The 16,415-nt window shown below is 36.4% G+C and overlaps 1 long non-coding RNA gene across 1 annotated transcript in view; it reads left to right on the plus strand.

Moving 5' to 3' along the window:
* Positions 1,146 to 16,415, plus strand: part of LOC110256256 — a 50,308-nt gene continuing 35,038 nt past the window's right edge. The window contains exons 1-2 of the long non-coding RNA XR_002337604.1: positions 1,146 to 1,338; positions 1,506 to 1,572. This is a non-coding gene — a long non-coding RNA (uncharacterized LOC110256256). The remainder of the gene's footprint in view (positions 1,339 to 1,505; positions 1,573 to 16,415) is intronic.

Raw genomic sequence — 16,415 nt, forward strand, 5'->3', positions numbered from 1 at the left:
AGGGGAAGGTAAAGAATGAAGCTTATTTTAACCTTTCTTTCTTAGTTTCATGAAATAATATATTTATAAAATCCTATTACAAGGTAAATATACTTTTTTTATTAGCTTCCAAAATTTCTCAAATAAGTTATGGAATTTTTGTGGTGAAAAGAAAAGGAGAAAAGAGAGGTAGTGAGAGAGAGAAAAGGAGGGGTAGAGAGGAAGAGGTCTATGACTCTGAGACTGGGTTCTTCTATAACTTAATATATCTTAGTGAAATTTCTCGTCAGTCTACCCCCATTTGTGCCAAAATTCCATAGCATGAATGTATCATGTTTTAACCATTCATCTATTAATGGACAATGAACAATTCTTTCCCCCATAATTTTAAATAATATTGCCATAAATACTCTCATGTTGAATTAATTCACTCTTTTTGGTATCCCACTCAATTTTTTTTCATGCTCGCCACCATATCTTTACCAGCTTAATTTCCCTGCTCACTTATACACATAAAATGTTCTGGCTAAAACTGACTTAATAACCATAATTGTTCACATTCTATAATCTCAGTTCATTGCCTGCACCCAATATTTGATTGATTTGGGATTGCCTCAAGTTCCTCTCTAATGTACTAAATTTTGTGCATTTGTCAGGTTTTATCTCTATTTATTTTCGCCAGCAGTAATTGCTGCCTCTTCTGTAGCATATAGTTATCATGCACGGCTCAGTTATGTAAGATATCTTTTATTAGTTATGTGCATACATGGATTATTTTTACTCTGAGTTATAGACCCTTTAAAGACACCTGACTGTCCCTTGAGTTTCTAGCATAATTGCATAGTTTTCTATGCATGAGAGACACTAAATTAAAACTTGAGAGAGTATAGATTCCTAGATTTCCTTCTTAGAAGCAATATTAAATTTTTTAAAAAGTGAAACAACAGGACAGGCAGCAACAAATTAGAGTAGATGCTGACTGGAGTGCTGGAGGAAATTCCTACAGCTCGCCTGCAGTATCAGATGCTTCTCTTTTAGTTGCTTGATTATGTGGAGATCAGATGTTCCAAGGAAGTGCTTGGGCAGTTACAGTCACTGAGAAGATATATGAGGGCTCATGGCACTGATTACATAATTAGAAAACCAACATTTTAACAATAGGCCATACCTGTGATGGAGAAGGTCATCAAGAGGACGTGACCGCAGGTTAACCCTTGCGCTGAAATTGGCAATCAGAGGCTCCTCCCCCTCTCTCCCATCCCCAGAATGCCTTTTCTGACCTTGCTTTTCTTTGCGGGAGCCGCTTGGAGACTGCAAACTTAAGAGCTTAATGTGCTATTGAAAGAAACTCTCTGGAAGGTACTACATGTGACTTAGCCCCATTAAGTGTTCTGTATAAACTCCTCTAAGATTTTGGAGGGTGGATGCGGGGATCTGCTGTTGTGTGATGCCCAAAACAAAACTCTCATCAAGATTGTTAAAACTGCCACCTACCCATCTGGTGTCCATCTCCTGTTATCTCCCAGCCCTTTGTGAAGAGGAGCCAGTTTCGGGTTTCACCATGGAATTCTTGAAGCTTCGAGCTAAAAAGAGGTGAGTAATGTGTGAATGTTAGCTCTGTTAACGGAAATTTCAGAAACGGAGACCTGATTGAAATAGAGCGGTGTTTATCTGGGGTTTGTTAGGACTGCCTGGGAGACACAGATTCAAGAGGCACTTCCGTTACTCAGGACTGCAAAATGAAGGAGCTTATAAAGGCAAAAAGGGGCAAGACCACAGTTAGTTACATGAGTTGTTGGTCAAGAATTATAATTGGAGCTGGCAAGAAGTGAGGGTCTTTGTTAAGCAAGGGTTGGTTGGGGTCCAGAATGGTTACATACTTACAAGGGGAGATCCTGAAACCATAAGGTTGCAGCTGGCAGGTGTTCTGAATATGGCTGGTTGGTGTCCTTGGTTCTGGCACTTTAAACTTCAGTTCTTAGTCCAGGAACATGAATGAGACCAGCTCCACAATGGGCACCTGACTCCATTTCTGTGTGCCTGATCTGTGATCACTCCACTGTGATTTCAAGTTGTGGACTGCCCTGTTTTTGTCATGTAAAAATTTACCATTATCAGTAAAAAACTGATGGAAGCAGATATAATAGAGATATTTGGTTTATTGAAAGTTGAATGGAAGTTAACCATTAAACAAGGAGAAAGATAGATAGTGCTGTGTATTATTCCAAGTTGAAAACTCATGAATGAAAACTCATGAAACTCTGGGATTCTTGAGAAATAGTGTAAACCTCTGCTCAGCTGAAGGCAGTGGGCAGTGGGGAAAGTTGGAAGTTATTGGAGGAGATTATAGATAGATTTGTATGTCATAAAGAATAATTTGGACTTTAGCCCATGAATGTGGAACTCTAGGAGTTGTGTAGGTCTGGGAATGAAATGAGTAGATTTGTGTTTTGAAAAAGAGTCAGTAATGGCTGTGTGCAGGAAGTCATGGGACCTTATGGGAGATAGGAATCTCAGGTTATCCTTTGCAGTTGATGAGGTAGGAGGTGATGCGTAGCTGAACCAATGCAATGAGGAAAATAAGGGAGATAAGTGAAGAGAATGTAATGGAGTCCAGAGATACTTAGAAGGTAAAATCCACAGAATTCTATAAACAAATGATGTGAAGCAGGTAAAAGAATGAGGTGAAAGAAATGTCAGATTCCCAGTTTTTAATGGATAATGTAATTAACAGAGATGAAAAATATGGGAGGAACATATATAAACCCAGCAGTGTTTATTTATTTATTTTTGAAGGAGTAAGGAAAGAAAATTGATATGATCTAATTATAAAGTGACATAAATAAAAATATGAAAAATCATTGTTAGTAGACAGTTGACCCTTGAATAACACAGGTGTAGATTGCACAAGTCCACTTACACACAGATTTTTTTCATTAGTAAATACTACAGAACAAGATTCAGGATTGGTTGAATCCATGGGGGCAGAGCTGTGGATACAGAGGGATTTTCTACTGCATGGAGTGGGGTATCCCTAACCCTGGAAATGTTCACTGAACAACTGTAATGTTCCTATGTAGGTTTTTATAGTTTGGAAATCTATTTCAATTTCAATTGTTCATATACTTTCTGTATAAAATAATATTCAGATTGTGACCACAATGCTGAATATTTATATTCTTTTAGGTGTGATCTCAACCATTTATTTGATAATATCTGTTTCTGACTCTTCCCTAATTAGAGTTAAAAGATAAAACAGTTGCGGCTAATTGAGTATGCTTCAAATGATATACATACAAAATATTTTTCTTCAAGAGATAACATATCTGTAAGATGGATAAAGTATTACCAAGTATGACTGGCAAATTAAAGCATATAAGTAAAACTTTCTTAGTGGGCTGAATGGTGGTCCTTCCCAAACCATATCCATGTCCTAATCCCTGGACCCTATGAAGGGAAAAGAGATCTTTGTACTTGTAATCTGGATGAGATGAGGATATAAGATCCTGGGTTATGCAGGTAAGCCTTAAATCCAATGACAAGGGTCCTTATAAGAGACACACTTGGAGGAGGAGGACATGTGATCACAGAAGCAAAGACAGGCGTGATGTGACCACATCAAGGAATATGAACAGTCACTAGAAGCTGAAAGAGTCAAGGAAAGGATACCCCATATCCTCCTGAGGGAATGCAGCCCTGCCAACACCTTGTTATTTTCAGATTTTTGGCCTCCTCAACTGTGAGAGAATAAAGCTTGTTTTTTTAAGTGACCAAAGTTGTACTAATTTGTTACTGCAGCCATAGGAAATTAAAACCCTAAGTGTTTTGGGTAAAGGTGTAGAGATCTATGGCCAAGATAGCAATTGAATAATTAGCTCATAGGCTGTAGAAAAACCATATTATCTAAAAAATTACTATGACAAATGTAGAATTGTCTTATAATGTCCACTTTACTTAAGCTGCCATGAGTGAGAGACGATGTCTGTTACTGGGGATTTTCCTTTCATGTCCCAACAATGTGGCTTGTGTAATGCTAAGGGATAACTTTGGGATCCTGAGGGAATGTCAGGAGCAGGGGTTCTCTAAAAACAACAGATTATACTGAAATATTTATGAAACTTTGGCGTGAAAAAGCACATGAACAGATTATAAAAATAGGTCTAATATTCAAAGTAAATAAAAATGCATTTTACACATGATTTCATTTTTGTGAAATCATCTTTGCCAAAACAATAACATAGAGAGTTAACCCTAATGAGCTATACATGTTACCACTGGACCTGATCTTTTCAGATCCAAATTAAGTACTATTCATTTATTTTCTGAATGCTGTTCAAGAGTATATCATAATACTTTTCTTTTGAAATACTTTTAAAAATGAATTGTATTGCTTTCCTAGAGCTGCTGTAACCAATTACCACAACCTGAATGGCTTAAAACAAAAGTAGTGTATTCTTTCACAGTCTGGGAGCTATAAGGCTGAAATTATGGTGTTGGCAGTGGTGTTTTTTGTTTGTTTGTTTCCTGGAAGTTCTGATGGAGATCATCCTCTCTTCTGGCTTCTGGTGGTTGCCAGAAATCCTTCATGTTTCTTGATTTATAGATGCACCACTGCAGTTTCTGCATCCATTGTCACGTGATTTTCTCTCTGCGATGAGGGCAAATCTGAGGCCCTAAGGAACAGGGGTAAAAGTTGGGATTGTTTTCCCTTTATTTCCTTGAGATTTTTTTGGGAAGTTTAAAGCAGGTGAAGAAGCATTACTTGATCTATGCCTTAAAAATCTGTGCTTTAAAATCCTAGCCTTTTGATAGAGATATTAAGGGGCCAATAATGCATATGGATTAGTTCAAAGGTTTTTTTGTTAATTCAGGAATATGCTGATGGTTTGAAATAGGGTAGTTACAGTAGAATTTTTTGGTCATGTTAAGGTATTGAAAACCCAGTAGAAAGAACTTTTCAGATCCGGGTAGGTGAAAGTAAGTCTCTTTCCTACAATGAATTCTCTGTACACTTAATGACATATTAGCTGTAAATCTTTTGAGAATACTAATTACCGATTTGCTAAATTTATTTAAAAAATGAAAGATCACCAGATATTGGGGTTGGTCATTTGCATATCAGTGTAGGATGATTAAATGTCATTTACTAATAATTTCAGGTTTGACTAAAAGTACACTTGGATCTGTTTTTCTAAAAGAAAAAAAAAATAATAAAATGTGTCATTTATCCTAAAGGGCAGACTTCAAATAATGCTTTTGTTTTCGAAGTGACAATTTGAACAAAAATCGTCTAAGATATGTCCTGGTAGGTTGGGTACAAATAGCTTGAAATATAAAGGTGTTAATTAGTTCAGAAAATGTTAACCTTTCTCAAATGTTCTTTTTGCTAGTATGTTTTTTTAATCCATCTTTTCTGAGGGGAACTGACAGAATCAAGGGTTTCTCAGTAGAATATAAATTTGGATGTGGGAAATTTCATTACTATTGTTGAGTTAATAAATATTTCTCCCATCCCTTCTACCAGCCAAACCCTAGGAGAGGGTCATGGATACAATGGAAGAATTTACAGTGATAATGCTTATGCGAGACTATTAACTTGTACAGTTTTTAGTTTGCTTGTTAATAGAGACTATTAATAAGCATTCTTTTATTCATTGTTATATGGGATTAATAATCTATGGAAAATTATTAGAACTTTGAAAAGTTATCACATATGTTTCAGTTATCATTGCAACATGACAAATTACAATTTTACAGTTTAAAACAACATTGTTGTTATGCTCAGAGATTCAGTCATCAGGAATTTGATCAGGGCCTAGCAGGAAAGACCTATGTTTGCTTTACAATATCTAGGGGTAGGGAGACCCAGTGTCTGGCATTGGATCTGTGACCAAGAGTGGAATCATCTCAAGACTTGCTTACTCACATGTTTATGGCCTGGGATGGGTGACTGGACATTTAGGGCTAGTGTCTAGACTGGAAGTCTAGGCAGTATTTGGTTAAGTTAAAAATGCACATATCCCATGCCATAGAAATCTTACCTCAAGCTATATTTAGAATAATTTCTTTAAAGAATACATGAGTAGGAGTGCTTTCTGCATCATTCCTTGTGATAGCCTGGTACACAGGACTTCCAAGCAAGGCAAGAGGTCGCATGAGCCAGCCTTGGAAAGTTGCACAGTATCACTTCTTCCCAACTGTATTCTTAATGCCACTGTAAATCTTTCCACATTCAGGGGGGAGGCAAGTATACCCTAATGCCCATTGGGTCTATGCTGTGAGAGGTCATAAGGGCATATGGGAAGGGAGATAATTTGCTATCTGAAGAAAATGCAACCTGATATGACATGTAGGATATTTAGCACAGTGTTTAACATATAAGAAGGATGTTAGTATTATAAGATAATAGCAGTGGTAAAATGTACTAAAAAACCTAAAAAAATGAGATTTTTAATTATTTATGTAAATGATTATAACAAAAGCTTTGCCAATTAAAAAACCCAGATTTCAGAAGGAAGTCCACATAATAGACTTAGGTTTTCAATTGGTGAGAAAATTGAATCCATTTAATGAAGTGTAATAATTAGATTTAATTATTACTTAAATTTAATTTCAGATATTTTCCACACTTCTTAAAGAAATAGTTATTGCTTTTAAAATAATTTTAAAAATGTATATAAATGCCACAATTTCTAGAGCAGCTTCCTTTTTCACAAGGGAAGTTTCAAAATCAGCAATGGAACAGTTTGACCACAGGAAAAATTTGACAAAATCAACTTTACATGAAATTTATAGATATAACATATAAATGAAGGGGGCTTTCAAAATAACAGTTATTTGTTCCATTAATAGTGTTTAGGTCTTTTCCACATGAAAATATTAAAATGGCACAATATTTATAAAAAATAATAAATGTATGAACTGATTGAAATAACTAAGATTAATGATTTTAAAAATTAATTTATACTGCCAGATCACAAAAATAAAAGCTTGTAAATTAATGAATTGGATTTTGCTGGGACAACCTTTAAATGTAGGTTGACTCCATAAGACAGTTTGGCAATATTTGACTGGGATTAAAATGCACATATACCATGTCATAAGAAATGCACTTAAAGATACATCTTGAGTAATTCCAGCAGAGAACATATATGTAGGAATGCTTCCTGCGTAGTTGTTAGATATTGGATTGTTTCCATTTTTTTCCCCTATTGCTATCAGTGAGGGAGATATTAAAAAGTCAGTCTATTCATTTGATGTTAACTGGATTTTTAAAAATAAATACATTTGGGGAGTTCCCTTTGTGGTTCAGGGGAAATGAATCCGACTAGTATCCATGAGAATGCAGGTTCAATCCCTGGCCTTGCTCAGTGGGTTAAGGATCCAGCGTTGCCATGAACTGTGGCACAGGTCACAGACAGTGCTTGGATCCTATGTTGCTGTAGCTGTGGTACAGGCCAGCAGCTGTAGCTCCGATTTGATCCCTAGCCTGGAAACTTACATATGCTGCAGTTGTGGTCCTAAAAAGACAAAAAAAAAAAAAAATTGATAAATATATGTCATTTTGAATATCCCAAATAGAGATCGAATATGAAAGGCTATTTGCCAAAAAATATTTACAATAAATTAAATATATGTGAATATTTCATCACCCAAAATATAACATTATTTGTTCCTGTGGAACCATACTTGTAACAAGATGTTCAAACCTATTTGCAGGCAAATTTGAATTTTGTTAGTGTTCACTATAGGAGAAAGAGAAGGACTAGACTGTGGGGGGAAATTTCAGGGGAAAAAATGTAATTTTAAAAATATTTTGAGGGCATTCCCGTCATGGATCAGTGGTTAATGAATCCGACTAGGAACCATGAGTTTGCGGGTTCGATCCCTGCCCTTGCTCAGTGGGTTGAGGATCCAGCGTTGCCGTGAGCTGTGGTGTAGGTTGCAGACGCGGCTCGGATCCCGCGTTGATGTGGCTCAGGCATAGGTAGGCTGGCGGCTATGGCTCTGATTCGACCCCTAGCCTGGGAACCTCTATATGCCTGGAGAAGACAAAAAAAAAAAAAAAATTTTTTTTTTACTAAAGTATGACTAAACGTAATCTTTATTTTGTCTGGCCAGAACATCACTACTTGTTATATTATCTACTATATGTTTCTGTATTAAAAGTTAAGGTGAAAGATATTGGAAGAGGGAAGTTATGCCTCTATCACTGATATCTTAAAAATCTGGCATCATTGTGATTATAATTATAACTGGAGAATTTTCATTTGATATGATCAATTTCAGTCCCTTGTTTAAGGTTATTGAATTTTAAATAAGTATTTTAAGACTTTTGAAAAGAAATTGGAAAGGGGGAAACTAGCACTGTTTTATTTTCTTAATTCACTATCTAAAGAATTTCTATGTAACCATATGTCAAAGCTCTATACTTAATTCCTAAAAGGATAAACATCCCTGGAGTAAACACGGATAAGGAAAATGTATCAGGAAAATCAGGAAAGATTATATGAAATACTAAGCAGTGGCTATCACTGTGATTCTTTAGTTATTAGAAGTGTGAAATATTATTTAACCTCTCTGGGTTCTATTTGAGAGATACATACATATGTAATTTTATAATAAAGCTATTTCTGCTTTGTAAGTTTGGGGTTATCTCATCATACTCCCTCTGTGTGTGTGTGTGAGAGAGAGAGAGAGAGCAAGCAAGCCTTCATCCTCTGAAATAGTGCTTTTCAAAGCACAAAACATGGACTGTTAACTAGCTGATAAATTATTTTTTACCAGTCCACAGCAGGTTTAGGCACTTGTAACAGAATGTAAATCAGTCATACCCTTGAGCACACTGTTTATTTCAGTTGTTTTTAAAAAATACGAGTTTCTCAAGGAAGCAGTGTATTTATTTCCATTCTGATACTGATAAGGACTAACACTTGGAATAAACAGCAAGACAAATAAAAGCAGAAGTTGAAGCAAGGATAAATTACTCATATTTTATTTGGGAAAAGGATATACAGGGTAGCGAGGATAAGGGTAAAAGAGAAGGGAGACATAAAAGAAATAATCAGAAGTGAAACATCACGCCATTTGGCACTGTTTTGCAAGGATCCCCAAAGAGACATGGCAGTTCTAGTCATGCTCACTTTGTCCACAGCACTTTTCTAGAAGAGTTACAAAGAAGTACTGCTCCTTGAAGTACTCTGTTGGGGCAAGAATGGAAGAATTTATCTTTCCAGATTTTTTCCATCATGCCTTAACCAAAGTTTACCCCATGCAGAGCTAACTCTTACGCCCTTCCACTTTATTTTATCCACTCTCTTGGTAGCCATACGGAAAGCTCCAAAAGATTTATGTTCAAAACCAGCTTGTGTGTATGTGTGCTTGTTTGTATGTGTGTATATGCATGCATACAAATGTATGCATTTGATCTTAAGTAAAAAAAAAAATCATCTGCTACAAATAGAGACTGTTTATGAGGCTTCTATGGAGAAAGACATTAGAAGAGGGAGTCGATGACAATTTTAGATATCCTGCATTTGATAAGGAATCAAATGGAAAAGACTGAACAGAATATTTAGCATTTAGATTTCCAGAGCTGTGATTTAGATCAGTAAATAGGACTAAGACCCATCAGCAAGCAATTGGCTTTTAAAACATTCCATAATTATGGAATTAACATGAAAGCTGTTATATAATAATGTGTTACATCATTTGAAATATTTTTAATTATTACAAATATTGAAACAGATTTATTGGTAAATACGGTGAATAGAATGGATATCAAAGCCTTTCTTCATTGAGATTGCTATACAATTTTCAACAGATAAAATTGTTGAAACAATTTTTGAACAGGCTTTTGAACAGATAAAAATGAACAATTCTAAAAGGAGAGGTCTTAAAGAAGAGGGCAAATGAATATTCTTTTACAAATAGAAAAGGACAGATGTTTTTATTAACAAAATTTTTGTGAAATCTATATCTATCCAGATTGTGAGCTTTACTCAACTTTTGAATTGAAATTCCGTGAACTTGTATAAAGTCCACTTTCTATTGGTAAAATAAATTGGAGTTCAGCTTTTAGACCCTTGTAAGACCATGGGGCTAAGCCCTGTATTGATCATAGAGCCTTGAAGATTTTTTAAACATAAGTTTTAAAGTTGTAAATCCTTTCTAAGTTGTCCAATTTCAGCTTTTTTGTTTCTCAAATTCTATTCTAAGTTGTGTCTGATAAGCCCAAGCTCCTGATCCCTCCCACTCCCTCCCTCTCCCATCAGGCAGCCACAAGTCTTTTCTCCAAGTCCATGATTTTCTTTTCTGAGGAGATGTTCATTTGTGCTGGATATTAGATTCCAGTTATAAGTGATATCATATGGTATTTGTCTTTCTGGCTCATTTCACTCAGTATGAGATTCTCTAGTTCCATCCATGTGGCTGCAAATGGCATTATGTCATTCTTTTTTATGGCTGAGTAGTATTCCTTTGTGTATATATACACCACACCTTCCTAATCCAATCATCTGTTGATGGACATTTGGGTTGTTTCCATGTCCTGGCTATTGTGAATAGTGCTGCAATGAACATGTGGGTACATGTGTCTCTTTTAAGTAGAGCTTTGTCCGGATAGATGCCCAAGAGTGGGATGGCGGGGTCATATGGAAGTTCTATGTATAGATTTCTAAGGTATCTCCAAACTGTTCTCCATAGTGGCTGTACCAGTTGACATTCCCACCAACAGTGCAGGAGGGTTCCCTTTTCTCCATATCCCCTCCAGCACTTGTTATTTGTGGATTTATTAATGATGGCCATTCTGACTGGTGTGAGGTGGTATCTCGTGGTAGTTTTGATTTGCATTTCTCTTATAATCAATGATGTTGAGCATTTTTTCATGTGTTTGCTGGCCATCTGTATATCTTCCTTGGAGAACAGTTTATTCAGGTCTTTTGCCCATTTTTCCATTGATTGATTGGCTTTTTTGCTGTTGGGTTGTACAAGTTGTTTATATATTCTAGAGATTAAGCCCTTGTCGGTTGCATCATTTGAAACAATTTTCTCCCATTCTGTAAGTTGTCTTTTTGTTTTCTTTTGGGTTTCCTTTGCTGTGCAAAAGCTTTTCAGTTTGATTAGGTCCCACACAACGGGAACTTCTGACATAATTTCTTTATGATATAATAAAATCACATCAAAAGTATTCTGGAATTCCCTGATGGCTCAGCAGGTTAAGGATCTGGTGTTGTCGCTGCTCTGGCTCAGGTCACAGCTGTGGCACGGGTTCACTCCCTGGCCTGGGAACTTCTGCATGCTGCAGGCAAGGCCAAAACAAAAAAAGTTTTCAATAAGCAAACAGTAATGACAGCAAGGGGAAAACAACTCAAATTGACACTAACTACTAGCAGTGGGTCATGGTGGGATAGCAGAATGATATTCTCACATAATATTCACAATTTGAGAAATCAGTTCAAATCAATGCATTAGGCATTTGAGTTCTGATATGCATATGTGTTGAAGGTGCAAGAACTAGAAAAGTGTAGACTATCGTCTTTATTACAGGAAGATTATGAAATCAGCTTTTAACTCCAGCTAGGGAGAGACACATGTGACTGATTACTTTTTTGAATTTATTCTCACATAATCTCCTAAATGATGATTCCAGAATACTTATTACTTGAAGGTTGAAATTTGCATGTCAGTATTTACAGAGATCAAGATGCTATTTCTCTCAGTGTTAAACATCTATGCATATTACAGAACATGGTTTTCAATATATGACCTTGGGGTAGGATGCTCTTATTCTAAATTCCTTTTTTCTTTAATTAAAATGGCAATCTCATATTCTGTTTCCAAAACAACTTTTTTTTCCCCAGAACAAATCTTTTTGTACACTAGTAAGTTAAATATATTCACTAAATTTGATCAGTGGTTTCTTGTGTCTGATTTTGCCTTAGTGTTACAATTTTGTCAATTTCCACTCATAAGACAGAAAAGGAGGAATGTAAATTTTTTTGAGAAAGCTATTCTTATTGTTCTTTTAGTAATATATTTGCCTAAGTATGTGATTAAACCACTGAATCATCAACTCACACAAGAAGGCAATACTCATAGCGTAAAGACCTTGGTCTAATCAGAGTTAAGTCAGGGATGATAGAAATAGTCAGGAAAACCCTCATCTAGTGAGTCAGAGATACAGGACAAATGGGAACTTGGAGGCTGGTGACAATGAAGTGTCCCGCCATTGATTCTAATTCCCAGCTCACTTTGTTGTAAAAGTTTGTCCTATTTGGCTGTCAGTAGAGAAGCAAATAAAAATCAAAGGCGAGGAGCTTGTTCCCAGATCTGTTTCTTGAGTGCCTCATTCCTTTTGAGATGACTTTTGGCCTGACCAGCAACTCATCTGAGAGCTTTTTTATGTGCTATGAGGTCAAGACCAGCTATGTTTTTGACATTTGAAGGAATTGCATACTTGAAGAGAAAGTGCTTATCCTGTACATTTAGGACTTTTGGTACAAATGGAAACACATTCCTGACCATAGAATCAACATAAATTGTTTGCTTGCTGAGAAAATGTGGTTTACTAAAGGACTGAAAAAATGACTTTGCTAACTACAGATGGCTAAAGGCTGTTTTCTTTGTCTTTGGTAGGATGACCTATAGTTAGGACTTCCCTAATTAGATAGGGAAGTGGAAAGGATTTAAATGATTCATTGAAGAACTTTTAGGACAGAATTACAAGTTAACCAAGGTCATAACACGTATGGTATATATATATATATATTTTTTTTTTTTTTGGTTTAGATGAATATCTAAAATCCTTCAGTTCAACGATTTTCTGTAAAAATCTTTGCTATCTGGAAAGCTGAATTTTAATGTAATAAAATGTGAAGCCAAATTTCATTCATTATGCCTTTTATACCTCTAGGATGTCATGTAATGAATCAGTGGCCTAGTGTGACATATGAGATTGTGAATATTTTCCTCTATATGAAGAGCTATATATATATACATATATATCCATAAAAAAGATTTATTATTTTCATTTTCTTTAAATTAGCATAATACACAGTGTTACCAAGCATATGACTGATAAGACACCACAGTTGTTCTAGTTTCAGCTTTGAAAGTGCCAAGAACATACCTAATATCTGGGCAAGTTAGATGAATATATTTCACTGTGTGTTCTGTTTCAACATTTAATTAGAAAATGTTGGCATTCCCGTTGTGGCACAGCAGAAACAAATCTGACTAGGAACCATGAAGTTGTGGGTTTGATCCCTGGCCTTGCTCAGTGGGTTAAGGATCTGGCGTTGCTGTGAGCTGTGGTGTAGGTCACAGACGCAGCTTGAATCTAATGTTGCTGTGGCATGGGCTGGCAGCTATAGCTCTAATTGGACCTCTAACCTGGGAACCTCCATATGCTGCAGGTGTGGCCCTAGAAACCAAAATAAAATAAAATGTATCTAAAAGACAACTATCAGAAGTTTCCATTGTGGCTCAGTGGAAAACAAATTTGACTTGTATCCATGAGGATGTGGGTTTAATCCCTGGCCTCACTCAGTGGATTAAGGATCTGGTGTTGCTGTGAGCTACAGTGTACGTCACAGACATGGCTTGGATCTGGAGTTGCTGTGGCTATGGTGTAGGCTGGTAACTGCAGCTCTGATTCAAAACATAGCCTGGGAACCTCCATGTGCTGCAGGTGAAGTCCTAAAAAGCTAAAAAAGGGGAGGGGCAGCTATCAGTTTTGCCTGATGCTTTCTAAAGGTAGTATATGTTATGTATAAAAATGGGATAGTAGGGAAAAATGATAGGCGAATTCATAGGTAGGCAAGCAGGAATTCTTGAAATTTCTACACTCAAAAAGAAATAAAAAATCATTTTTATAAGGCCATGATGACCTAACTCAGGCAGAAATGGAGTCTTAAAACATTTTCAAGAGAAACTAAATATAAGGAAGCTATCAAGGGAAGGGCTCTTTGACCATCTTGCCTTTTCCTACTTTCCAACATTTTCAGATTTCTTTATATTTCCGCGATACCAGGTTGATTGAGGGCTCATGTATTTCAATTAGGAAATCTTAGTTTCAGTAAAGACCAACCAGGAGTTTGTCCAGTAATCATTTACTCTCTGGCATTTGGGGGGAACATTCTTGTAACCTTTCAAAAATATCTTTTCCATTGCAAATGATATTAACACCCAAGAGAGAAGCAATTGTTTAAACAAATGTATTTTTTTTCTTTTTTTTATTTTCCCACTGTACAGCAAGGGGGTCAGGTTATCCTTACATGTATACATTACAATTACATTTTTCCCCCACCCTTTGTTCTGTTGCAACATGAGTATCTAGACAAAGTTCTCAATGCTACTCAGCAGGATCTCCTTGTAAATCTATTCTAAATTGTGTCTGATAAGCCCAAGCTCCTGATCCCTCCCACTCCCTCCCTCTCCCATCAGGCAGCCACAAGTCTTTTCTCCAAGTCCATGATTTTCTTTTCTGAGGAGATGTTCATTTATGCTGGATATTAGATTCCAGTTATAAGTGATATCATATGGTATTTGTCTTTCTGGCTCATTTCACTCAGGATGAGATTCTCTAGTTCCATCCATGTGGCTGCAAATGGCATTATGTCATTCTTTTTTATGGCTGAGTAGTATTCCTTTGTGTATATATACACCACACCTTCCTAATCCAATCATCTGTTGATGGACATTTGGGTTGTTTCCATGTCCTGGCTATTGTGAATAGTGCTGCAATGAACATGTGGGTACATGTGTCTCTTTTAAGTAGAGCTTTGTCCGGATAAATGCCCAAGAGTGGGATGGCGGGGTCATATGGAAGTTCTATGTATAGATTTCTAAGGTATCTCCAAACTGTTCTCCATAGTGGCTGTACCAGTTGACATTCCCACCAACAGTGCAGGAGGGTTCCCTTTTCTCCATATCCCCTCCAGCACTTGTTATTTGTGGATTTATTAATGATGGCCATTCTGACTGGTGTGAGGTGGTATCTCGTGGTAGTTTTGATTTGCATTTCTCTTATAATCAATGATGTTGAGCATTTTTTCATGTGTTTGCTGGCCATCTGTATATCTTCCTTGGAGAACAGTTTATTCAGGTCTTTTGCCCATTTTTCCATTGATTGATTGGCTTTTTTGCTGTTGGGTTGTACAAGTTGTTTATATATTCTAGAGATTAAGCCCTTGTCGGTTGCATCATTTGAAACAATTTTCTCCCATTCTGTAAGTTGTCTTTTTGTTTTCTTTTGGGTTTCCTTTGCTGTGCAAAAGCTTTTCAGTTTGATTAGGTCCCATGGGTTTATTTTTGCTCTAATTTCTATTGCTTTGGGAGACTGCCCTGAGAAAATATTCATGATGTTGATGTCAGAGAGTGTTTTGCCTATGTTTTCTTCTAGGAGTTTGATGGTGTCCTGTTGTATATTTAAGTCTTTCAGCCATTTGGAGTTTATTTTTGTGCATGGTGTGAGGGTGTGTTCTAGTTTCATTGCTTTGCATGCAGCTGTCCAGGTTTCCCAGCAATGCTTGCTGAATAGACTTTCTTTTTCCCATTTTATGTTCTTGCCTCCCTGGTCAAAGATTAATTGACCATAGGTGTCAGGGTTTATTTCTGGGTTCTCTATTCTGTTCCATTGGTCTGTCTGTCTGTTTTGATACCGGTACCACACTGTTTTGATGACTGGCTTTGTAGTATTTCTTGAAGTCTGGGAGAGTTATGCCTCCTGCTTGGTTTTTGTTTCTCAGAATTGCTTTGGCAATTCTGGGTCTTTTGTTGTTCCATATAAATGTTTGGATTGTTTGTTCAAGTTCTGTGAAAAATGTCATGGGTAATTTGATAGGGATTGCATTGAATCTGTAGATTGCTTTGGGTAGTATGGCCATTTTTACAATATTGATTTTCCCAATCCAGGAACATGGAATATCTTTCCATTTCTTTACATCTTCTTTGATTCTTTGATTAAAGTTTTATAGTTCTCAGCATATAAGTCCTTTACCTGCTTGGTCAGGTGTATTCCGAGGTATTTGATTTTGTGAGATGCAATTTTAAAAGGTATTGTATTTTTGTATTCCTTTTCTAATGTTTCCTTGCTGGTATACAGAAATGCAACTGACTTCTGAATGTTAATCTTATATCCTGCCACTTTGCTGAATTTATTAATCAGTTCAAGGAGTTTTGGGGTTGAGTCCTTAGGGTTTTCTATGTATAGTATCATGTCATCTGCATACAGTGACAGTTTGATCTCTTCTCTTCCTATTTGGATGCCTTTTATTTCTTTTGTTTGTCTAATTGCTGTGGCCAGGACTTCCAAAACGATGTTGAAGAGCAGTGGTGAGAGTGGGCATCCCTGTCTTGTTCCAGATTTGAGTGAGAAGGCTTTCAGTTTTTCCCCATTGAGGATTATATTTGCTGTGGGTTTGTCATAAATGGCT

This window comes from Sus scrofa, chromosome 13, assembly GCF_000003025.6.
Source record: "Sus scrofa isolate TJ Tabasco breed Duroc chromosome 13, Sscrofa11.1, whole genome shotgun sequence".
In the NCBI taxonomy this organism is placed as follows: Eukaryota; Metazoa; Chordata; class Mammalia; order Artiodactyla; family Suidae; genus Sus; species Sus scrofa.